The 26959-nt window shown below is 41.7% G+C and overlaps 1 long non-coding RNA gene across 1 annotated transcript; it reads left to right on the top strand.

Annotated features, from left to right (window-relative positions):
- The first annotated feature begins 20324 nt into the window (after window positions 1–20324).
- Window positions 20325–21227, top strand: LOC109199591 (uncharacterized). The gene is made up of 2 exons (XR_002059909.2): window positions 20325–20408; window positions 21099–21227. It is a non-coding gene; the product is annotated as an uncharacterized LOC109199591 (long non-coding RNA).
- The last annotated feature ends 5732 nt before the right edge of the window (window positions 21228–26959 follow it).

Genomic DNA, 26959 nt, shown 5'->3' with positions numbered 1-26959 from the left:
TGTTACCAGTAGCGGTCCTAGCCTGTTTGGCGCCCTGGGCGAACACCCCCTCTCCCCAGCCACCTCCTCCAGCTTGTCCAGGGGAACACCAAGGCGTTCCCAGGCCAGCCGAGAGATATAATCTCTCCAGCGTGTCCTGGGTCTGCCCCGGGGCCTCCTCCCGGTGGGACATGCCCGGAACACCTCACCCAGGCGACGCCCAGGAGGCATCCTTGTCAGATGCCCGAACCACCTCAACTGGCTCCTTTCGATGTGGAGGAGCAGCGGCTCTACTCTGAGCCCCTCCCGGATGGCCGAACTTCTCACCCTATCTCTAAGGGAGAGGCCAGCCACCCTTCGGAGGAAGCTCATTTCTGCCGCTTGTATCCGCGATCTTGTTCTTTCGGTCACTACCCACAGCTCGTGGCCATAGGTGAGTGTAGGGACGAAGATCGACCGGTAAATTGAGAGCTGGGTGTGTTCCAACTATGTATTTCACATTTTAATTAATTATTGACACATTTAATTAATTATTTAATGATATATTTATTGATTTCATTTTGGCAGTCCTGGCTCTCATCATGAATTAATTTTATCTGTCAGCCTCACCCATCAAACTCACGGGGCGGGGTTAACGCTGCCCATGCAGCTTCTCTAACATTTGATTGGTTGCCGTGCAAAGTAAGTCAAAACAGGTCGATCCTAGATAATCGATTGCTTCTGTAGACTTGAGGCAGCCAGGTATCCCAGAATGCATTTCAAATCACAGGCAGCAATGGTGGTGGTGTAGTTTTAAAATACCCCATTTTTCTTTCACCAACTACACTTTTAACAGTGTTTTAGCCACGAATGTCGCGCCGTAATCTTCACATGTCTGGTCAGGTTGTCAGCATAGAACATGTTTGCAAAAGTGCTCAGATGTTGTCAGAGATTTCACTGCTCTGCTAACACTCAGCATGCAGAGTGCACCGAGGGGGTTACGTCAACCGGTTTGTTTACATATTCCACTCTCCGTGTTCCACATGTTGCATTCGCAGATTCTCATTTTCACCGAACGATAGTCTCTTTCCACCTGGTCTTGTGTGTCTGTGCTTCTGTAACATAAAGAACGAGTTGACATTTTTCTCACGACACCAGCGATCAGCTCAACAGACCCTCAGTTTACCTGCATGCATCCTCCTCCTCACCTGTCAGCTGTTTAACACCTGCTGCTAATTCAAGAAACACGCCCACGTTACCTGGTGATAGTCACAGTTTAACTGGGTAGCCGGTGCTCGATATAACACAATGTCAGCGCATTTTTCTGCACAAGATAAGTAAATATAGTATTTTTCCCGAGAGCAGAGCTGCTGGAGCTCGTTTCCTTACAGAGCACTTTATAGGCGAACCAGCTGTATGAGCGGCTGATGTCCAATCACCGCACACAGCTTTGAAACCTCACCTGAGTTTTAGCTCTCAGTGGTTAAACGCTGGACTTAATTCACCCAGGTTTTGTCTGTCGGGTCACGTTTACTTCGCTGTTTTATTTACAACTGAGCAAATCGGTTTGGCTGAGGTTAAAGTTACGTTGCATAACTGCAGAGTTTTACAGACGTTTAATGGTTCACTGGCACATGTGTTAGACTGAACTATTCGCTTTTCTTTATCTGGTGTGTTTCGGATTTAACAGTGAATTTTGAGATTAAACTGACTTTTAAAATGTTTTTATACAAAGAGGAAAGAGAAGGCACATTTCCACCGAGAGGAGCAGAGTTTGCAACAGCATGTTCATAATGAAGACTGCAACCTGGACAGAAATATTACATCATCTGTTTTTTAATAGTTATTCAACTGTATTCTAAGCACCAGCTGTCTGTTAGAAGTTTTAGAGTTTACTTAACTAAAAATAAATGAGGTTAACATATAATTTGTGATTTTTTTTTTCCTCTTTTTTTTTTTTTGCTTTTCCGGTCATGTTATGTTTAACTGTCAAAGGTTTGTTACAAACTATGAAACACATCGTGCAGACTTCTGGATGTTAGAAGAAAACTAACACTGCTCATGAATGAGACTAAAGGCAGGAAGGTGTCCTTTAAAACTAAACATGTTAGTAGGACCTCCCTATTTATATGAAATAGCACGTGTATTTCAGTAATAGCCTACTGATTTCAGTGCAGTGGTGAACAGTCACACAGCTCACGTGGGTGTTATCTGTGATACTCCTTAACTATAATTTATCCAAGTTAACTTCAGTTAACTCGGAGCGGCTGGACAACAATTTTACATGTATGATCTTAAAACAGGACACGGCCACTTTACGTGCTGGCCTCATATCAAATGTGAACGCAGACTGAGTCTGTTTGACGTTTGCTTTATATCTAATCTTCCCCTTAAACATTTAAACAGCAGCGAATCTGCAGCTGAGGGAATACAAACTCAAATTGTCGGAACAGGTTCGATCGCGGATTCATTTGGTAATTTATTAAATGTATAACTGTTAGTCTAATCTGCTGCTGAGTCTCTTACACTGATGAAAATGCAGATAACACAGATCACGAACACCTGTTCAACCAATCACTTTCATTCCACTTTGATCTGCGACAAACTGACGGTTCATCTCTGTTACAGTGTTGCGTTGCTATAATTTTGTGTTCTTTATGCTGTAGATTTCCACGTCTCTGGAATAGTTGGCAGTATTAAGGATGCTTTTCTGTAAAATCATATTGATATGACCCGTGACATATTAGTAGATGACAGTTAGATTAGTCAGCTGGGAAACTCTGTGTTAACTCAGAGAGCTGAAGATATCGTGGAGATGCTGACCTCGCTCCGTGGTACACCAACCCATGATTAATATTCACAATAAAAATATTAGCCGAACATCATGAAGTCTGTATGTGTTTCATAGTGTCGAACCACCTTTGTACAGTTAAAGCCAGCAGTTACTACATGATGGAAACACCAACGTTTTCTCTTTTATGCGTTTATACGCAGGTCACGCTGATTACTGAACAGAAACCCAAAGATCAGCTGTTAATCGAATTTATTTGCTCTCTCTCCTCCTTAAACATGTTTTTAATGTTAGTTATAATTCAGAATTGGCGACTGAAACACGTAGGACACATACGAACATCAGGAAATAAAACCCCGATAAATATAACCTCAGTAATTGAAGTCAGTGTCAGCGGGGGTTATTACAGCTGTGTACCGGGGCCTGCGCTTTGTCGGCGGTAATAACAGCTCGATTGCTTGCGAGGCGAGCGGGTCTATCCCACGCTTTGCCGTGAGACTGGGCAGACATCTCCGAAATCATCGAAGCACTTTTGCAAAGAGGCTGTATCTTGACAAACCGACGAGACATATGAAGATTAAACCGCTACATTCTCGGCTAAAAAAAAATATTAAAACGGTATTTGGTGACACACAGGGTTTTTCAAAGTTCAGTTCTGTTAGTTTCCACATGCCGGTTGTTGTGTGTTAAAAACAATGGCCACCAGGCCAAAGCAATGGTTTTGACTCGATCAGCGTTAACCCCGCCCCCTGAGTTTGATGGGTGAGTCTGACAGATAAAATTAATTCAAGATGAGAGCCAGGCGGCAGGACTGCCAAAATGAAATAAATAAATATATCATTAAATAATTAATTAAATGTGTCAATAATTAATTAAAATGTGAAAAACATAAATAATTAATTAAATGTGTCAATAAATAATTAATTACATGTGTCATAACTATGTATTTAATTAATTAATTCCAATTTTAATTAATTATTGCCACATTTAATTAATTATTTAATGGTGTATTTAATTAATTCATTATGGCAGTCCTGGCGTTCCATAGAGAGAGAGTATGCATACGTATGCATGCAAACGGCTACTAAACAGACATCATAATTCGTCATACAATGGGAACAGGACAAATCAACAATTGACACTGACTAATTAATATTATATTATTGTATGTATTGTTTGGAGTTTAGTCTGTTACTGTTACTATTTTTACCATTTCTTCTTGGAGCAACTGTAACCCACATAATTCCCTTAGGGATCAATAAAGTATTCTGATTCTGATTGTTTCAGGATGACCTGCCATTATCCAATGACACATCTGCTTACCTGTATCTTTTGCTCGTTTCTCCTTGTAGGAGCCATAATTAAATGTATTGAATTTTAATGATCACTGGGTTTTCATTTATTTGGTTGCTATGGTGGTGTGTAACGGGAGTCACACGGGTGCTAGCGGTGACATTAAGAGTCAGTCTGTCTTTCACTGGTTTGATTTTGAGAGAGAGGAGGGCTGGGCAGCCGTAGTTTTTGTTGACCGCAGCACAACGAGTTTCCCCTTGTTGCATTAGAGCCTGTGATGTTTTAAGAGTTTGAATCCCGAGCCGATCACATTGCTCTGTAAACTTTTCAAGCACTTTAATAAACAAGCAAGCAATTCCACCTCTCGCATTATTGCGTAAAGTTGACAGCGCGTCAGGCAAATAGGCAGGCTCAGTCCCCGGCCTCTAGCGACTGTGGAAGTCGCTACACTCCTCCTCTTCTTTCTCTTTTTTTAAACTTTAAAAACGGGTTGTGTGTGAGACTTTAAATCAACAAAATATAAAATATACATTTTAAATTGTTATTGATCCCTTTACTACGGAAGCGTAGAGCTGCCACCCAGGCAAAAGAAAAAAAGAAGTATATCACGTTATAACGTGAAAAGTTTATTGTTCTAACAAGATACTTTTCACGTTTGAACAATATATATTTATATTGTACGAACGTGATATTTATGCATATTGTAATAACGTGATATTATATTGTTCAAACGTGAATATAAATATCACGTTCGTACAATATATATTTATATTGTACGAACGTGATATTTATGCATATTGTAATAACGTGATATTATATTGCTCAAACGTGAAAAGTATCTTGTTAGAACAATAAACTTTTCACGTTATAACGTGATATACTTCTTTTTTTCTTTTGCCTGGGTGGCAGCTCTACGCTTCCGTACTTTACCCCGAGTCCTAAAGTGTATATTTATTTTCTTACTCTTCTTATATTTATTGTTTGTTTACTTGCACTGCTGTAACTGGAGCCTCGTCGTCTCGTTTCTCTATATGCTGGACTGTATGTAGCGGAGATGACAATAAAGTTTACTTTAACTTCAGTAGTGAGCAGGCGCACCGAGGGCTCTCGCGCTCAACTTTCGCGTATAGATGTTTGAAAAAACATTGGTGCAAATTTTCGTGTTTGTTGGTTTGTTTTTATTTTGTTTTATTTTGCGAGTTGGTTATTAGACGCTGCTCCAGCCAGCAAGAGAATCCCCGCCGCCCCGCCCTCTCCTCCCTGTGCGGCAAGCAGCAGGCGCACCTCGCAAACGGAGGGCGCCCTTACTCCCAGCAAATGGGCGATATAAAACCAATTGGTGCCTGTGCCATTCCCAATATGCGCTGGCATGATGTCGGGGCAGCATGAGTACGAGCATTTTTTTTTTTTTTTTTTGCCGATGCTCGTGATGCCGCCCCGGGCAACCGCCCGTATCTAAAACCGCTACTGGCTGTTACAACTGACCCAGACTCCTATAGCCATGAACTAGCTAACATTACAGCCAACGGCTAAAACATTAGCACCTACACAGAATATATCCCCATAGACATACAAATAACATAATTTAAGTTTGATGAGTTTAACAACAAAGCAGATAATGCTATTAGAAATTGAAATAAAGTAGAAAAACTTACTTTTTGGCATACCAATTACTTTTTTATGTGTTAAATTGTCTGTGTTTGACAAAATGTGCTGATTTTTTACATGTGATAGCAGAACTGAATTGGGCATGCACTGGATGAATCACATCATTTGAAACTTAGCCATGATTGGAGAAATTGGAAGTGTTACAACTGACCCACGTTACAACTATCCCCGGTCTCCCCTACTCAGGGTTTCACAGCAGCTCTTCTGGATGCTGACAAGGACTCCAACCTCATGTTTCACCTCTCTGAGCTTCTGATGTCTGTGAACACTCGTGTTTCTTCTCTGGGCTCATCTGGACAAAAACACCTTTCTGTGTTTGGCTCCAGCCTCATTGTGACTGACAGGAAGTGTGTTATCCATGAGCTTCTTTGTTTCCTGCTGTGTTTCCTGTCTGTGGACAAACACGAGTGTTTCAGCTGAGGACTTGGTTCCTTCCACCTGTCCATACAGGACATCACGCTGTCTTTTCTCTTTAAATGCAGCTCCAGGTCCTTCCACGTGCTGCTCTGTATTTGTGCAGTTTGTAGTGTGTCCTGGGAAACGTAGCACACATGGTGTTCTTCTGGCGTTTCCTCCTTTCACTGAGTGTGAAACACTGACGCTGTGCTGTTGTTGACAGAGCTGATTCTAGCTGCAGCTGGACTCTGTCATCTAACTGAATGTGTTGGTGCTGATCACGGGGCTCTGAGGGGGGAGCAGCAGGAGGACTCTGGATGCTGACGTCAGTGTATCTGTGGAAGCTCACACAGCGTGTCTCTGTCATTCAATATTGTGCTATATATTGTATCTATGCAAAGATGAACAGACTGTGTGTTCACTGGTCTCTGTGCTGCTGACTGCTTTGCTGCAGCTCTGATGTCATCATCACTCCCTCCTCCACCCTCAGCAGTCCCAGCATGCTGCTGTGGTGCACCCCACCCTCACTCTACACCTGAGCCATAGACCACACCCTCCACCTCAATATACACCACAGTTTTCTCTGCTATGGAAATGAGATCAGGAGGAAATCATTATTATTATTATTTAATAAATGCTCACATTAATGTGGGCTTATTTGTTTCATATTAGAAACATTAGTTGAGTGTTTTTAGTATAAAATGGTGAAAGTCCCTCTTTTTGCTCCTCCGCTCACCTGTGGATGGGCGGTGCTGTTACCGTGGTGACAGCTGTGAGCTTGGATGTGTTTCAGTCCTGCCTGGTTATCACTGCAGGAATCTTTCACATTTATTACAGGTAATAACTCTGATTTTTCTGTGTATTATGAACTAAATGTATCCTGATACACACAGAGATGGATGAGCAGAGGTCACATGATGAAAGAACAAACATGGAGTCTTTGATTTATTTAGATATTTATTGATGAATGCAAACAAACCCTGACACTGAACCATCGTCCAGCTTTCACAGAACAAACCTGATCACATGACCTGCTGACCCAAACAGTGAAAAGCTCCATGGCAACAACAACAAACAGCCTCACATATGTTAACAGAGGCTGTTAGAAGCACAGAGTCTTTACAGTCTTTCTCCTGTTTGTACACAGATCTCTGCACATCTTCATCACAGTTACTCACAGACGTGCAGAGTGTGTGGATATCAAAGCTAAGTTTCCACCATGTTTGTAGTCTGTACTGGGACTCATGGAGCATCTCTCTATGAGCACTCAGTGCTTTAACATCATATTTCCTGAAGTATTCAGACACTTATTTGAAGCCCCTTCAGCAGGAATCACAGCAGCAGCTGTTTTTGATGCAACGAGCCTCGTCCACACCTGGAGTTTCTGTCCTTCTACTTTCTAAATACTCACAGGCTCAGGCAGTGGGCTCACAAAGAGGTGGCTCTGAGCCCTTTATTGTTTGCAGTGCTGATGAACACTCTGATGTTTGCAGACAAAGTTATGATCTGTAGTGAGAGTGAGGAGGAGAGTCTGCAGAGAAGAGAAAGTACAAACAAGGAGAGATGAGGAGGAGGTCAGGGCTGATTGATTTATGACAGGAGGAGAGCAGTAAGAGTGAAGAGGAGGAGATGGCAGTGAGACCTGCTGTGATGGAGACGGTGGCACACAGACAGGAGGAGCTGCAGGTGGCAGAGCTGAAGATGCTGAGAGTTTGGTTGGAGGTGAGCAGGATGGACAGGATTAGAAAGAAGAAGATCAGAGGGATCGCTCAGGTCCAGCAGAGCTGCAGTCAGACTGTGTGCTGGATGCTCCAGAAACTGACTCAGTGTGTGTGTCAAGTTCACACAGTGCAGAAACAAACTCACTTTACAACATGATCACAGGTTTATTGATCCATCAGAGCAGCTGGAAGGAAGAGACGAGCTCCTGAACATTTCCTGCTGCACAAACAAAGTGATTCATTATTAGTTTGATTAGATCTTTAATGTCACAGCTGAAACATGCTGATGTCACACAGTTTGATCAGACTGTGCATTGGTGCATAGTGTTGGTTTTACCTGCATGATTTTATTGTCATATTTATATGTTTGTTTATTAATATTTAAATATCAGGTTTTATCCTGATATTGTGTGTGTTAGTGTTGTTGCACAATATTCTTTTAATCCACTGTGGACTAAGCGGACAATAGTAGCCCAGCTGAGCTCCACCCAGGCAGACAGGTGAGAGACAGGAGAGAGAGACATATAACCATAGTATGCTAATAGCAAATTCTTTTGTCAGGTTTAAAGTGAGATCCTGCTTTAAGGGCAGCTTCATCTGCTGGTAATGACAGATGTTTCTAGTATATCAGGCTTGGCCAACATTACAGGGACTTACTTGCAGAGACCCACGAGCTCCAAACTTGCTGCTTTATGATTGGTGCAGATGCTCTAAGCTACTATTAACCAATAAGAACCACGGGGTCAGGGGTCACTACAAGAACTTATCAGCCACCAACTTGTATATATAACTTTACTCACACTTGTAAAACTCTTAGAGTAGAATTCAATGGGGCAGAGTGACCTGAGCACAGGCCCACTCTGTGACACTCAGAGCTTTGTGGATATCATCTGCAGGTGCACGTACTGGGAGTACTGGACACAGTGCATGTACAGCCAGCTTGCAGCCACTTTGCCACCACTTTAGGACAATGTTTACAGTAGACTGAGCCACACTGACTGTGAGCAGTCATTGTGCTGCTGCATGGCTGATGGCACTGTCCCTGCAGCTGTCAGGGACAACAAGAACCACTCAGCTACCTCAGCCAAGCCAAGACTGTGCTGATGTTGTGACCTGAGACCAAGACACTAACCCAGGATGGTGATATGATGGTGTGAGAGTGGCTGGATGAGCCCATCCACCTTAAATATGGATCATATAAATATCTGTAATGCAACACGTGTTTTATGCAACATGAACATATTTCCAGCTGTTTCATGTTGTGTTTCCAAGATTTCAGTTTACTTTCATTTGTATTTCCTTCAGTCTGTTAATCTTGGAGCTGTGTGCAGCTTCTTATTACCAGGTGAGAATATGTAACAGTCTGTAGATGTGATGACACTATGGAGCGGATCTCCTGTCTAGTTCTGCACAGAAAGCTGATGTCACTGCAGCTGCTAATATGTGCTGCAGCCAAGCCTACATGAGAGGGCAGTGCTGTGGAACAGGGTGGTGCAGGTGGTGTTATCTACATTTGAACATTAGACAACAGTCATATGAAGACACTTGATGTTGTTAGCTAAAGACCTACAATAAGAGAAAGAGAGCAGCAGCACTAGTGCAGCAACAGCAGCTCATGTTATAAAAACACTGATCAATGATGTGACTGTAACTGCTCCAACTGCCTGTGTCAGTGATGCTGTTGGAGATGAATGTTTCAGTAACACTGACTGAGACTGAAATGGTTTCAACACTGGTTTCATGTTCAGAGAGATTTGACCTGCTGTTAAATGTCACATGTTTCTGATATATGTATAATACATGATCATGCTGTTACACACATTCATATTTGACTGTTACTGTATCATATTCAGTCCTCGTCTTACACTCAGGTGTTCATCGCAGTCACAGACGTGTCTGTAGGTGTTGTTGTCAGCCATGTGTGTGTGTGTGTGTGTGTTTGTGTGTGTGTGTGTGTGTGTGTGTGTGTGTGTGTGTGTGACTTTTACTGCTACCTTTCATTACATAATGACCAACAAGAATAAACTGTTAATTACACCAAAGAACAGCTCACTTCCAGATGTTTGCTGCCAAAAGATTTTGTCAAATGTTTATTATCAACTTATTTTTTATTTTTCAGCCTAAACATCACCTGCTTTAAAGCAGCCTGGTTGTCTAGCAGTACTAGTGTTTGTCACTAGATGGCAGTGTAGGCTTTGGTGTGTGTTGGATCACTTTGTGTTTGTCTGTTTCTGGTGTGATCACAGCTGAGACGTGTTTGGTTCTGTGGGCCTTTCAGTTTCATCTAAAACCTCCTGAAAGTCTGAATAATCGTCTCCTTCGCTGAGATCAGACAAAAGCACTAACTAACAATAACGACTAGTAAGTGCCTCAGTTACCAGAAATTACAGTCAGAGATAAGTATTTATGAAAGCTCAGAGAAATCAAACTTCATAACATTTATAGAAGCAGAATTATCCTGTATGTTAATCATCTGAAACATTATTATTATCTAAATACTTCATGAATCATTTTCTAAGTAATAAACCTATAATTTACAACCATAACAGCTCCTAAATAACTGCTCTGTCTGTGATGTCATACTTTAGACATATAAACTGCTGTCACTGATGATGTTCTGAACTTACTGATCCAGATCTTTTAAATCTGTCTTAATGTAACCGGCGTGTTCCTGCGTTGTGTCTGACAATGAAAGGTCAAAGAAACAAAGAGCTCCAAGTCATTAACTTGCTCGCTCCACCTCCTACAACCAAATGCAAACAGCAGGGAAGAGGGTTAGCTCCACCCACCACAACTTCCAAGCTAGCAAGAATGATCTCTTCATGCTAGCATAGCCTGTGCCTGTAACACATCTGTGGCACACACGTACTACACATTTACAGCATCTAGCAAAGACACAATGATGACAATAACTGAACTAAAAACACAATCAGAAACATCAGGGTGGCTAAATATACATTATATGTGTGTTGTACAGTGTTGGGAAAGAAATGACACCGACCTCTCCCACAGGTGAATTGTAGAAAAGGGGAGGGGCCAAAGGGGTACCCCAAAATTTACAGGGTTGCACCAAAGAAGAAGAATGAGGAGGGGCTCCAACTGATAATAAACATAAGTGCAGACTTGGAGGTCCTGAAAGTATAAAAGGAACTGTAGAATTATAGGAATTATTTTAGGGTTACTGTTCATAACCATCATCTTTATCATTGCATTAATTATCATTTCATCCAAGCATTTATTGAAGTTGTTGGCATTATGTTATAATTTGTATTACAGGGGTTATCATAATCTAATATTAACATGTTTATTACAGGTGCAGTTACAACCACTTAAATCGTTGAGTTAAATCTATAATCTTAAAAGCTTATAGGCTGAGTATATTGTTACAGTAAAATAGTAGCTGAGTAAAGGCCTGAATGTATTCAGCTTCTTGTGGTATTTGAGTTTGCTTAGTTACAGGTGACGGAAGGATGTCCAGTCCATGGTGACCTCAAAGGCCTTAGGTCATCACCATATTCGGAAGAGTATGCCACAAGGAGGAACCTCTATGTTGCATTTAATTCTTAAAATACATGAATGTTCTGTACATGCAAATTATGTGCTTGTAAACGCAAGAAGGGGCGTTACAATACCCTGATGTTATAAAAGCAATCTAGAGTGTATTTTGGGGAGAGATGTACAACTGTTTTGCAGTTTACACCTCTCCACGCTGCGTGCATTCATTAAAAATCAATTGTTTGATTGACCTCTTCTGGACCATCATTGTTTTACTCTCGTCCTCAATTTCGAACCCGTAACATTTGGTGCATTGGCCGAGGTTGAGTAGAGAGAGTTGGAGGTTGAGACTGAGAGGGTCCAAGGTGCTCGAACGAGCAGACACGAGTCAGTGGTCGAAGTGAGTGGACATAAGCCGGCTTATTCAAAGGTAAGGCACTACCTGTTGAATTATTTCCAAACAGTGCTGAATTGGTTCTGACAAAATTGAAAGTCTACTCACTGAAAATTACTGGTAAAGGTCTGTTTTGATTTTGGTGAAAATCTCATGAGAATTGAAGTTGAAGTAATGATAATGTAAGGTTAAGTGACAGTACTGATTAAAGGAAATGCAGTTGGACTGCTAAGGAAAGAGAATCTAAAGTAGTTGGACTACTGAATTTAGGAAATAGGTCATTTGAAATCTGTATATGGTCATACAGTTATAATTGAATATAAAGCTGGGCTTGGACATCAATATAGTCGGTTTTGTGGTTTCGTAGGATGTCTTTAAAATACATGCAAATTTTTCTAGAACGGAACTGTGGGAAGTTCTAAGAAAGTGCATTGTTCGGAGGTGACGCTCCCAATTTCCTGGTGACGACCAGGATCTTCCGTTGGACGGGATAGTTCGATTGGCAATCGTGGACAACTGAGGACAGTCCAAAATAGCTACTGATTGGATCAGTTGACCGTTTGGAACGGTGTTTGCACTTTGTTTGGGTAATAAAGCTTGGAGCTTGGGCGTTGGACGCTTTTAAATTTACTTAGGATATTTAGGGATTAGAGCAGATACAGTTTGGAACTGAGACTGTCATTGATGATCAAAAACTTGGAGTTTGTCCCTTGGAGGGTTAATTCAAATTTTGTCTAAATTATGTAGGTTGTGCAATTTAAGGCCTTGTAAATATTATTTAATTTATCAGACGTCTCTGTGTTATAATTTCTATGTTTGTATATAGGCTCTGTCTGCCACGGGCACTGCAGCAGGCTGGTTATTTTGAGAGTGTGTCTGTGTCTATGTAAATGAGATGCCTGTGACTTATTTAGAGTGACATTTCCTGTTTACTAATGAGTGGCTAATGACTGACTGCAGAGCCTGGGTTAAGGACGACTTCAATCTGTGTTTTAAGGGAAGAAATGCAGTTTATGTTTATTATATTTGTGTGACTGTTGTTGATTATGATAAGTATTTCATGATAACTGTAGAATATGAGTATGGGGTTTGCTTGACACGTGTCTGTACTAGGTAAAACTGTGTAAGACTGATAGGAAGTTTATAGAGACTGCTACACATGGCTGATGCCTGGATTTAAGACGCTGGTTTTGTTTATTACAAGACTGTAAGTAAAGTTTTATTTCTTGCCATGACTGTATGAATTTTTGCTGGGTTTTGAGATAGGATACATAAACTGTTGATACTTAAGACCGTTATCTGGGTTCTAAGAACTGAAATTGAATTTGAGATAATTTAATTAAAAGGATGTCTGTAAGCGATGTGTGTTTTGGGGTGTCGAAGTAAGATGTTTTAGGATTTTTAGATGGGTTCTGTTTCAGTTTGAGATAATATATACAGTTACATTTTCTGTGTGTGTGTTGTTGAGTGACAACATGCGCAGTTTAAATTGGGCGCTGTTCCTTCCTCTTTTTAGTTTCAAAACACAAAGGCTGTTAGATTAAAAATTACTGTGAGTAACGGTTTGACTTTTGACTAGGGAAATAATATGCTTACTTTTGGGTCTATGAAGATATTTGACCTTGAGTGATGGTATGAGAGGTTGAGTTTATTTTATGTTTGAAAGAGCTCTATTTAAAAGTGTGTATGAAAGGAAGGTGTATTGTTTTTAGACCAAGACTTAGTAAAACTAAAGAGGGTTTGTAGACTGTAAATATGAAAAAACAAGTGTTTGATTAATCTGTAGAAACAGGAAAGAGAAATAGGAAATACTGTGCTGCTGTGTGTGTGACAGGAAGGTGTGTGTGTGACTGATGATGTCAGGGGAGCACCCAGAGAAATGGACAGAGTTAAATTCTAAGAAGATGAAGCAAATCGAGGTTTTAAGATAAAAAATGAATATAATACTAATTGTATGCTTTAGTGTGCCAATACAGGTGGAATTCTCTCAACATTGAACCTTGAGTAACCGGCAGAAAGTATAGAGGAACAATTGGGAAAAACAGGCCACTTTTTGGCTGAAATTCTACAGCTTCACCTGTCACTTTGTCCCTAAACTGAGAAGAAGTTCAAAGGACAGTCAATCTCCTGATGAAGACCGACAGAACATCGCGGACTCGAATACAGCAGGCAAACGACAGTGCCACTGATCCATTAACACTGATGACGACTGACGACCAGCAGCAGCATGTAAGAGTAAAACAACATGTACTGTGAAAATACAGGCTGGGCAGTTGAACAGTGGGATAAAGAATTGTGGAAGAGTACTGGACATTGAGTGTGATATTTGCCATGCTTGAAGTAATCTTGGAAGAGAAGACTGAAAAGCCGGACGGGAACTTAACGTCGAAGAAGAATACGGAAAGACCAAAACAGAGAAGAAACAGACTGTGTTTGCTGGAGCTTTGAAGCCCGAACAGGGCACTGTGAGAAAGGGATGGGGTCCAGTCTCAGGTGAAGCTGGACGAGTTTGACTGCGAGAAGATAGGAGATGATTGGATTGAAATTGAAGCCTGAACTCATGACTGTTTAGGGATGTCCACCACAGCATAACAAAGAGGTAAACACTAGAAAAGGTGAGAATAATGAAAGAAATAATTGTCATTACCTTAAGGAATAGAAAACACACATACAAATTGTTACATGTGAGATTATTTTTGAAATGAATTAGAAGTGAGATAGTTTGAATCTAAAGCTCAGTGGTGAAATGCATAAATTAAATATGAATATATAGGATGCAATGAAGAAGCAGTTTACACTCAATTAACATAAAATGCAAGGAAGAACACGCTTACATGCATGGCATAATTGGTGTTTCTGATCAGAGATAGAGAAATGGGTTATTTAGGCACTTGTGATAATAATGAAAATGTCTTAGTTTTGTTATTTTCAGGAGTGAAGCAGAACCGGACAAATTCTCCACAGCAGCAGTCGGAAGAAAATTATAGGTTAACATCAATGGATATGTTAAGGCAAGTTTCTGGTTGAATTGTTCACAGAATGATGTGTCCAGGAACCTGAAAAGTAAGCCCTAACTCCTGGCTGAAGACCAGGAGTGCTTTTATTTAAGGTGGGAGATCAAAAGTTTGGGCTAGTAATTCGGGGAAAGAAAAAACTGACTGCTTAACTGGAGAATTGGGAAGGAGTCTGGGAGACTGCGAAGCCATAGATGCAAAATACCACACACAAACAGAAAATGCATTAACCTTACAAAGACAAGCTCATGAAGCTTGTCTAATCAAAGCTTGATGCATAGAGACATTGATTGAAAACCTGGCTAAGAACACAAGCATATGCAATGAAGATCAGCTTGCTGGTTGTATGAGTGAGAGAATGGTGTGAATGTTTAATAAAATAAATGGAAATTAACAGAAGAAAAGTGATTAAAGCAGTTTTATAAGAGTGAGTTAGGAGTGCTTTTGCACTGATTGATAGAAGTAAGTGATTAGTATAGAAAGAAAATGAAAATAATTCAATAAGGTGTTAAGGTTTCAACATGCATTTCTGTTGAAGGTGCAGATTTGGACAAGAAATTTATAATTTAGTGTTGACACATTGTTATAACGTGTTTATATTTTAGGCTGAATCTAAGTATGGCGAAGTGTCTAAGGGGACATGGTTGTGTGTAAAACGGTGCAGTTTGGACAAGGTTTTCAGTGCGTTGAATGGGTGAAATTTAAGATGGTTTAAGATTTTTTGGGGCTGTTGTTTTTCATTTTAATAGAGGGAGTTTTGATAAACATGGACATGTCTAAAAGGGCCCATAGTTTTTATAACAGTGCACTTAGAAAAAACCTGTCAGGTGATTTTGTTTTGTACTTTGATGAGCTAACAATCAGCTCTCTTTTTTCTCATTTTTGCTCTAAGCAGGCCTGGAAGAGAGTGAACTGACGGCGCGGACAAATTACCAAGTAAGGATTGCAGCGAGTCAATCCAGTCAAAAGTATAGAGAACTATTTTCCTAAAAAGGAAAACGAAATAAAACAAATGATTGAGCTCATTTTGCTGATGTGGAGCATCTGATGACGTGCGCAGAAGGCTGCAGTATCAGCAAAAAATATCATGTGTGAATGCATGTGAGTGAATGCGAGTGATGGGACCAAGAGGGGAAATAAATAAAAGGTTGACAAACAGGAGGAGTGGAAGACTTAATTCTGGGGATGTTGATGTTTGTTTTGAGAAAATTATTTACTGGGGTTGGATTATGTTATTACATTATAGAATGCCAAATGCTAAAAGGGAAACATTGTTTGAGGTAACTCAAGTTACCATTAACTGAGGTAACACATGATTAATAACTGTTCTGTTTAAGTTTATTTTGTGTTATAACACAGGTTGGATCATAAGTGGGGAAATTGAGTATGAAATGTGAAGTTCTGGTTAACACACAGGTTTTTGTTTCTAGGACGTTCCAAGGATGCAGGCTGTGGATGGAGCCAAGAAAAGATTTGGCATGATGATTAATTTGATTTCATTCCTTAAAAACAGGTTTGAAGGTCCGGAGCATGTAGACTTAATATGATACGACTAACCTTTTCTTTTAATGCCCTAACCTGAGTGAAGGATTTTGAGTTTGTAACACATGAGATGTGTCACAAAAAGGGGGGAGTTACAGGATTTAAGGTTTAATTTGAAAGGGGTTTTAGGATTACTTGATGATGTTTAGGTTTTTTGATAATTTAGGTATGGTAAAACTGAGGCAGAAAGTGTTATTTTCAGGTTATTTTTGATTTCTAGAATAAGAGGTTATAATTTAGGCATGCACATACAGATATGTCAAAGGAAAATTGTATATATGTTATTAGCTACATGAAATGTGTCTACGTGACTTTTACCTAATAACTTATGTGATGATAAAGTTGTTTACCGACTAGCAGCTTGCTCTCTTCTTGAACATACAGACTTAGAAAAGGGGAACTTCAGCTCTGAGTTCTGAGAATAACTCTGGTATTTTTGTAAGTAGACAGGAAATACGTCGAGACCGCCGTATAGGGCAAATGTGTTAGAGCTTGTAATTAAATGTGGGCTTGAAAAGAGGAAGCAAATTTGGTACAGGACGTGCTTGAGATGATCAGATGAGAGAAGGGGAAGGTCAGGAATAGTTTAAACTAAGATTGAGAAATTAAATTGGGTGAAAGGGGGGTGTAGCAAGTAGATTCAGGGCAGCGCACAGCCTGGCGTAAACGCAAGGTGCCGTCACACAGCTTAAGTTATTTGTTTGATTTATTTTATGACAAAATAATAAGGAAACATTGAAAACATACAACCCGTTGAGGAGACAGATAGGGTTGGGGAATTGAAAGGGTTGGTTTGTTTAGCATAATGCACTACAAAGTATACAAAGTTTATATAACATGATGCAAACACACGAATCAGAGACACGTAATGAGAAAACTGATTAGAATGTTCCTTACAACTACATGTTTATTGTATGCAATGATATTAACTATGGCTGTGTTGTTTATTGTCTATATTTTGCAGGGCACTCCGAACCACTTGTCTGAACACGGAGGCCAGTCCAGCCCAGCACTTCCTGAGACTGTAGTTGCTAAAACAGGATCGGTAAAAAAGACAAAAGCGCGAGGTGTCAGGTAAAGGTGATGAGTGTCTCAGCAGGAATAAGGGCATAGGGTTGAATTATGGTAAAGGGTCTACCAGCTCATTCACATTTGATTTGTGTGACGTCATTAAGTGTACAGGAGCTAGTAGTAGCTGGAGAGCGTATGATGTACGGGTCTGCAATCACCCCATGATATGCTTAGGGTAAATTTAGTTGATGCAAAGTCTAAGCCGCTCGCAGAAAGCTTAATCACCATTCTGACTGATCAGATGGTAACTTCGGGAACAGTAGCTCAAAAGGAACAGGAACCAAAAGGGAGAGTACTTCTGACAACAGATTACTTTAGACTGAAGCTTAAAGAGTTGATAAAGCGCGCCACGGGTTTCAAGGACAGTAACCTCTGGCTTGATTGGGTGGCTCAAGATGCTAGAGAACAACATGTATCTGACTGTGTTGCCTGTGCTTCAGCTAGGTCACGGTTGTTTACAGAGCCCGCACCATTGCATTAGAGGATGAGTGGGGCTATGATTGTATGTTACAGTTAACTAGAAGTGAAGTGACTACTGGCAACTGTACTTTGTTGTCCAGACTTTTCCCTGCCATTTCAAAGCAGACAGCAGTGGGACCATTTATGCTAAAATAAGATAATTACATGTTTCAAGTTTTCTACAGATAATGAAAAGTACAAGGTGGGAGAGATCGACCCAACTAGGTGTGCTGTCACACTCACAGGACGAACCACCAACAATGTAAGCGACCCTACCACGGTAATTGGAACATGGGCAAGAAGTGGGCTCTACTAATACTGTGGGGAAGATATTCGTGTTCCTATGGGAAGCGTAGGGACATGTGCGATGGTGCGATTGGGAGCTCCGATCATGCTTATTGGAAACCAGGTAAAGGCTATTCCACAACATAACACGTGAACTTTAGCTGCCATACGTAAGAGATACATTTTGGCCAAAAGAGGGACCCAGACTACCCATGCATATGATCCTCGTTTGAACTCGCCGACCTGGATAGACTCCATAGGAGTGCCCAGGGGAGTTCCTAATGAGTGCAAGCTGGTAAGTCAGGTAGTTGCAGGATTGGAGAGTATATTTCTTTGGGTAACGCCTAAGAAAAATGTTGGCCGCATTATGTTCATTACAACCTGCTGAGACTCTCTAACCAAACCAGGGACGCCATGATGGGGTTCGCAGAACAATTAGGTCCGAGTTCACTGACGGGAGAGCAAAATCGAATTATCTAAAACCATGCATGAGCACTCAGGTATCGAAAATCTGCTGGCGTCCTGGATGACATCTGTGTTTGGACAATGGAAAGGTGTGGCTAAGTAAACTTGGCAAGTGTCAGTGATGTTTTCTTTGACTATATTTTTGGGAATATTGGTCATCGCTAGTTGTGGTATCACTCCTTGTGTCAGAGGATGGTTGGTAAAGATAATGGCGAGGGTTGCGAACCCTGCCTGGGTTGAGGGAAATTCTTTATTCCTATTATATAATCTGCATTATTATGATTGCATTAAGAACATGTTTTACAGCATTGTTTACCAGTAATATTGTTTACAGGGTTCATATTGCATTGAATAGGTTTGTCATCACATTCATTCTATTCACAGGTTTAGTTCATTTTATACACATTGCATAACTGTGCTAGTTTAGAGTTGATGTTCTATCCAAGAGGGTTTTAAGCTTCACTGGTGAGAGTGTCCAGGTGATACATGTTGAGGGAAGATGAGAACATAGCAGGTTAATTGCATGCATGCTTACAATACACATAAATCTAGTAGCAGGCCTGAGCGAAGGCCCAAGTGTCTTCTACTTCTTATTTGAGACCTGCGCCAATTCAGTTTACTTAGTGATTGATGACGAGGGTCCATTCCACTAGATTTCCACTAGAGAGGGACCCAGGAAAGGAGCAGAGACCACTTAAGCATGAAGTGTTTTCAAGTGGGAGCTGGCGTTTTATTACTGGACCACCTAGATGACGTGAGGTTATTGTCTGGTTTGCTGAGTCAGGGGACGGCTAGAGAGGGTCAGAGCGAAGGCAGTAGACCTGGGAATGGTGGTTTCGGGGCCCATGATGCCATTAATGGATCTAGAGGTGACAGAGTGGGTCAAGGAGTGACGTCTCTGGAAGAGACGTCAAGAGAGGGAATTGTAGAATTATAGGAATTATTTTAGGGTTACTGTTCATAACCATCATCTTTATCATTGCATTAATTATCATTTCATCCAAGCATTTATTGAAGTTGTTGGCATTATGTTATAATTTATATTATAGGGGTTATCATAATCAAATATTAACATGTTTATTACAGGTGCAGTTATAACTACTTTAAAATGATTGAGTTAAATATATATGTATCATAACTCATATGCTGAGTATATTGTTACAGTAAAATAGTAGCTGAGCAAAGGCCTGAATGTATTCAGCTTCTTGTGGTATTTGAGTTTGCTTAGTTACAGGTGACGGAAGGATGTCCAGTCCATGGTGACCTCAAAGGCCTTAGGTCATCACCATATTCGGAAGAGTATGCCACAAGGAGGAACCTCTATGTTGCATTTAATTCTTAAAATACATGAATGTTCTGTACATGCAAATTATGTGCTTGTAAACGCAAGAAGGGGCGTTACAATACCCTGATGTTATAAAAGCAATCTAGAGTGTATTTTGGGTAGAGATGTACAACTGTTTTGCAGTTTACACCTCTCCACGCTGCGTGCATTAAAATCAATTGTTTGAACGACCTCTTCTGGACTATCCTTGTTTTACTCTCGTCCTCAATTTCGGACCCTTAACAACCCCTAAAAGTAAAGGATGGAGGTCACAGAGGGGAGAAACTGTCAAACATGCTATTACAGTGACTTGGTTTCAAGATATCTGTGCGTGTGTTCTCCTTAATGATTTTAAAGCAATGTTCTATAGACAGCTGAACAGTGCAGGTCAAACTGATATGATGCTTAGCCTTTACTGTACATTAGCGCTGCATGATATGATGATGAGTATGGTTAGAATGACTTTTATTTTTACAGGATGAGGAATCTCGCTCTAGTGTGCCTCCACCAGGTAGAGCAGCTGCTCTTCCCCGTGAGTATACACTCTAGCTTCGTTCTAGAACAAAGTGAACATTGAAGGTTTGGAGAGTTTAAAATGATGTCTTTTCTTGTACTGGAGGTACCTAACTGCAGATTCTTAAAACTAAACAAATTGATGCATTTCATTAGTCTTTCACAAAAAAAAACCTGATTCCTTCCAAGTTCACGAAACATGATTGTTAATACTTTTCAACAACAATGTGAAACTGTAGCAGCAGTTTTGTGCTCCATCACAAAGATTATTCAAAGAGAAACACTATTTAATGGGATTTATTTTAAAAGTTTGGTAATCAAAGGATATAAGTTTTTTTTCTATATGTTTAAAGATTTCACATTGTGCCCTCTGTGTTAATGTCTTCAAGGATGGGCAGAATGAATGGTAAGGGCATTTTGAGAACCTACTCAGCACTCCAGAACAGTTTTACATTTAGCTGGATGTCTGGTTTCATCTCTTGCATTGTCAGAGATGGACTGTGGGATTGGAGGTGATTTTGACAGGGAATGTGGGCCAAATGTAATGAGAATGTCTCACAGTAAGTTTGGAGACTCCTTTGAAAGAGGAAGGGGTCAGTATTTATAGGGTTTTGTTTGAAAGCGACTGATGCTTACTTCCACTCGTGCAATGCTTTTTTTTTTTTTTTTTTTCTCTTCCCCCCCCTCTTCTGTTTGCTTACTTTTATAGTAAGCTCCCATGGAGCCCACGAAATGGTGGTCATTTTGGAGGGAATAACGGCAATTCTTCGCAGCATGACGGCCCATCTAAAACGGATCTGCTCCTGCCGGGACTGCCTCCGCCCCCCCTCCCCTGAATTAAAAAAAAAATAAAGTAAAAAAATTTAAACATTAAACTCTGCTGGTGTGTGAGTCTGATTAATCTGAATTTCCTCCCCAAATTGCCACAATGAGTATTTAAATGAAGCCAGCTAAAAAGTTAAGAATGAGAAAGCATTCGGGTTGAAAACTGAGTTTGATAGAAAATTGAATGTATATTAGTTATTTGAATCAAGTGTTGTAGGTTGCATCTTAATTTGAAAAACTGTCTCACTGTCATAAGTGCACTGAGAGGAACAGAATCCCCCCCATCCCTCATGTTTTAGAGTAAAAGGGAAATCCCTCGCTCTAGTAAAGTCATCCAATAAACCCAAGAGGCTATTATTGCAACTTGAATATTTAGAAAAGAATATCAAGGCTTTACTCATAATCATCAAGCTAAGTGGGCTTGTGATAACTTGAATGCAGGGATTTCATTTGACCTGATTTTGGGCATGTTTTTTGTTGGTTTTTTTGCTTTTTTTTTTTTTTTTTAAATCTAGAAATCAAGGGTCCTTTTTTCTTCTTTCTTTAATGTTAGAAATGAGGGGGTACAGTGTTGAATATAATCAACACTGTAGTAAGATGTGAACTGAACCTCGATTACTGTCTGAGACTTCAACATCAGGAAACACAGTCCTGGAATTCGCTGCAATCGGCACACTAGAGCAACAGTCTGCCTTGGCTGTACGAGCTTGCTGTATTAAAAAACAGTCTAAGGCAGGGCTCTAGACTAACGTTTTGCCACGGTTGCACCAAATTTTTCAACCGCATCGCTTAACACAGCAGCTTTACGTGTTCACTTTTTTAAAAAAAAAAATTGCTTTCCATAAAGACAATACTGATTTATAAATGATTAACTAACAATCTTGCCAACACAAAGTTCCTTTTTTGGAGCACATTTCTTCAAGAAAGATAAGCTACCCTATTTTTTTCGAGTATAAGGCGCACCATATTATAAGGTGCATAAAGCAAAACCAAACAGTCAGATACGTCTAACTTTTCTCAACTCATTCTTCTTGCTTCCTCCGCTTCCGTACCATTTTGGGGTCCTTATTACACACACAATACAGTAATATTATGTTGAAGTTCATTACTATTACTCTGCAAGGCTCCTGACTACGGTAGCTGTAATGCTCCGACAATCCATCAAGTGGTGTGGCTTCATAGCTTACCAAAGTCGTACTAAAACATTTTTGACAGATTTCTGAGCACAGTGTACCACATAAAATCTGTTAATGGTCAATAAGCACAACCAGAATTCATACATAAGGTGCAGTTTTGAGAAAATAATAATAATAATACTAATGGATTGGATTTATATAGCGCTTTTCAAGGCACCCAAAGCACTTTACAATGCCATTATTCATTCACGCTCACATTCATACACTGGTGCAGGCAAGCTACGGTTGTAGCCACATCCCTGGGGCAGACTGACAGAAGCGAGGCTGCCATATCGCGCCATCGGCCCCTCTGGCCAACACCAGTAGGCGGTAGGGTAAAGTGTCTTGCCCAAGGACACAACGACCAGGACAGAAAGGCCAGGACAGAAAGGCCAGGGATCGAACCGGACCTGGCATCCACATATGTGGACATCACATTTTGGGTTATTTAGACCAAAATACTCAATTTTGCTCTACAAGAGCCTGATATCCACTTACGAGGACATTATACTGGTACGGTTCTATTGAAATTTTAAACGAATATCCTCATATGTGGCTCTCATTTTTCTTAGAAACAAAAATCAAGTAAAACAAAAAAAAAAAATCTGGTCATTCTTTGCTTTTACATTCATTGAGTCCAAATATGCCCAAATATCAAGGAGAAATCAAAAATGCATGCCGTGGAAGAGTTTGGGTCTTAGGAGGTTTACAAATACGGTACTGAATAAGTTCTTGTGCTTAGCTGATATATTATTTAAGGTTAATAAAGTCAACATCTGGCCTCCGTCTTATTATATAGTCCTTCCATTTCTTCCAATGTGCTACACATTGGTCCCTCTTGTAGTTCACATACGCTGTCATTTTCTTCATCCTGTGTTCTGCTTCTTCTCAAAGAAGATGAAATGATTTATGATAAAAGCTCTCAATAGTGTCATGTCTGAAAACAATAAACTTGTCCTTTGATCACAAGTATATTCACCTAAAACATTTTGTATTTGGGTGCCTTTACCCCTTCTTGGTGAAGTGTTGCTAATGTCTTTGTTGTCCAGGGTGATTGAGGCAGAGGTGCCCTCCATGTTGTCCTGGGCAGCTGATTAAAGCGTGTGGCTTGGATCATAAGATAAGATAAGATAAGATAACCTTTATTAGTCCCACACGTGGGAAATATTTTTTGTCACAGCAGGAAGTGGACAGTGCAAAAGTTATGAAGCAAAAAATAGAATACAATAAGAATAAATACAGCACACAACTGTACAGAATAGAATAAAATAAAATACTATATACAGTAGAATAAAATATACAACTGAGTAAAAATACAATGATGCCAGAAAAGATTATTGCACATGTGTGGATGTGTGTGTTTGATCAGTTAAAGTCTTTGTTGTGGAGTCTGACAGCAGTGGGGAGGAAAGACCTGTGAAATCTCTCCGTCCCACACCGTGGGTGCCGCAGTCTCCCACTGAAGGAGCTGCTCAGTGCTGTCACAGTCTCATGCATGGGGTGGGAGATGTTGTCCAACAGGGATGACAGCTTAGCCACCATTCTCCTGTCACTCACCACCTCCACTGGGTCCAGAGGGCATCCTAGAACAGAGCTGGCCCTTCGGATCAGCCTGTTCAGTCTCTTCCTGTCCCCAGCAGAGATGCTGCCGCCCCAGCAGACCACACCATAAAAGATGGCTGAGGCCACCACAGAGTCATAGAACGTCTTCAGGAGTGGGCCCTCTACTCCAAACGACCTGAGTCTCCGCAGCAGGTACAGCCTGCTCTGCCCTTTCCTGTAGAGGGCGTCTGAATTATGAGTCCAGTCCAGTTTGTTGTTCAGATGAACACCAAGGTACCTGTAGCTGTCCACAGCCTCGATGTCCATACCTTGGATGTTCAGTGGTTGCAGTGGAGGATGTTTGTGCCTGCGGAAGTCTACCACCAGCTCCTTGGTTTTACTGGCATTGATCTGGAGGTAGTTCAGCTGGCACCAGTCCACAAAGTCTTGAGTCAGTCCTCTGTACTCCTTGTCGTCCCCATCAGTGATCAGGCCGACTATTGCAGAGTCATCAGAGAACTTCTGCAGGAAGCACTGGGTGGAGTTGTGGGAGAAGTCTGCAGTGTAGATGAAGAGGAACGTAGCCAGAACCATTCCCTGTGGGGCCCCCGTACTGCAGACGACCCTGTCCGACACACAGCCCTGAGTCCTCACATACTGTGGTCGGTCGGTGAGGTAGTCCAAAATCCAGGTAGTGAGGTGATGGTCCACTCCTGAGTTCTCCAGCTTGTCCTTCAGAACCGAGGGAAGAATAGTGTTGAAGGCACTGGAGAAATCAAAGAACATGATTCTCACAGTGCTCCCAGCGGTCTCCAGGTGAGCAAGGGAACGATGTAGAAGGTGAATGACGGCATCATCCGCTCCAATGCCAGGCTGGTAGGCAAACTGAAGTGGGTCCAGTGATGAGCTCACCAGGTGCTGAAGCTGAGCCAGGACCAGCCGCTCCAGGGTCTTCATCAGGTGGGATGTCAGAGCCACCGGCCTGTAGCTGTTGAGGTGTGAAGTCTTTGGCATTGGTACAACACAGGAGGTTTTCCAGAGCTGTGGGACTCTTCCCAGCCTCAGGCTCAGGTTGAAGAGGTGCTCCATCACCCCACACAGGTGGTCCGCGCAGGACCTGACGACGTCAAAGGAGTTTGCGAAGAAAAGCGTCTGGACTTCTTAGGTCCCACACCCGCTTTCACACCTTGGCTCATGTGATTAGAGGATCACCAGGGGGTCCTTTGTCCCTCTTTGGGGGGATACTCCCACTGGGTTTAAATCTGGGACTCTCGGCCATTTGACCTTAGAACTGAAGAAGCTTCTCGGATGAGAGGTGAAACGTCTTCAAGCAACTTTAAGAAGTCCAGACGCTTTTCTTTGCAAACTCCTTTGACTACGATGACCTGGATGACTGAGAACCTTCACAGACAGGACCTGACGACCCTTGAGCTGATGCCATCTGGGCCCGCTGCCTTCTTGCCATTAATCCTCCTCAGTTCCCTCCTAACCTGGGTGGTTGAGAGAGACAGGCTGGAACCTTCTGTTGAGTGTGTATTGGATGCTGTTGTTGGGGGTGGGGAGGAGTGAGCAGGGTGAATAGAGGAGTGAAGTGTCTGAGGTGGAACAGCAGCAGTGGGGGTGGGTGAGTCTGCAGCCGATGTTGGAGACTGCCTCATGGCTGAATCAAATCTGTTGAAGAAATGATTCAGTTCATTCGCCCACCTCACATCCCTCCCAGGCAGAGAGTTCTGATGTTTGTGGCCTGAGATGGTTCTGAGGCCTCTCCAGACTTCACCAGGTGCAAGCTCTACTGAGAGCAGTGCCTTCAGATCAGGAGACCAACAAACCTACAAAGAGGCGTCTGATCTAAAGGCATCAAAGAATCCAAACGCAGATTCAAACAGCGCATCGAGGAACACTTTAACACAAACCACTCCAGAAACATGTGGCAGGGATCCAGACACTCACTGGCTACAAGGACAATCGCACACAAACAAACTCCCCGCACATCACCTCACCTGACACCATAAAGCAGTTCTTCGCCCGCTTTGACCAACAAAACAGTGACACCAACACCTATCCTGCTGTTACAGAGAGGGATGACGCCCCCATCCAGCTGGAGCAGCATCAGGTCAGAGCCACACTGAGTCTATGTGAGGAAAGCAGCTGGTGCTGACGGTGCAGCCGGTGGAGTGCTTAAAGCATGTGCAGACCAACTAGCAGAGGTTTCACCACCATCTTCAACCTCTCACTGCTACAGTCTGTAGAAGGCAAACAGGTGGACAGAGGACGCCATCATTACAGCTCTTCACACAACCCTCACACATCTGGACAGTAGGAAACACGTACGTGAGAATGCTGTTTGTGGACTTTACCTTCAACACAGTTCAAGCCCACAAACTGGTTCATAAACTCAGCAACTTAGGACCCAGCAGCTCACTGTGCAGCTGGATACTGGACTTCCTGAGCAACACACCCCAGAACGTCAGGATGGGAGCCACACCTCCTCCACCCTCACTCTGAACGTGTGTCCTCAGTCCCCTCTCACTACTCACTTTTCACCCATGACTGTTCTCCAGTCCACACCAGTAACACCATTATAAATGTGCTGACACCACCATCACAGGACTGATGGACAACAACGATGATTCAGCTACAGAGAGGAGGTTCAGCATCTGAAGCAATGGTGTGACCACAACAACCTGCATCTGAACACAGCCAAGACCAAGGACATGATAATCGACTTCAGCAGAACAAAGCCATCTGAGCACTCCACCCTCTACATTGATGGAGGAGGTAGAAAGGGTGGAGAGCTTCAAGTTCCTCGGAGTCCACATCTCGGCCGACCTTACCTGGTCCACAAACATCTCCCACCAGGTAGGGAAAGCACAACAAAGGCTGCACTTCCTCAGGAAGCAATGTCAAGCCCCAAAGCCTGCTAATTAATTTCTACCGCTCCACCATCGAGAGCCTTCTGACCTCCTGCTGCACCCTCTGCTTCAACTGCTGCACTGTGGAGGACAAGAGGAAACTGCAGCGCGTGGTG

This window comes from Oreochromis niloticus, unplaced genomic scaffold (assembly GCF_001858045.2).
Source record: "Oreochromis niloticus isolate F11D_XX unplaced genomic scaffold, O_niloticus_UMD_NMBU tig00007864_pilon, whole genome shotgun sequence".
In the NCBI taxonomy this organism is placed as follows: Eukaryota; Metazoa; Chordata; class Actinopteri; order Cichliformes; family Cichlidae; genus Oreochromis; species Oreochromis niloticus.
This window is presented reverse-complemented; position numbering and strand designations above follow the sequence as displayed.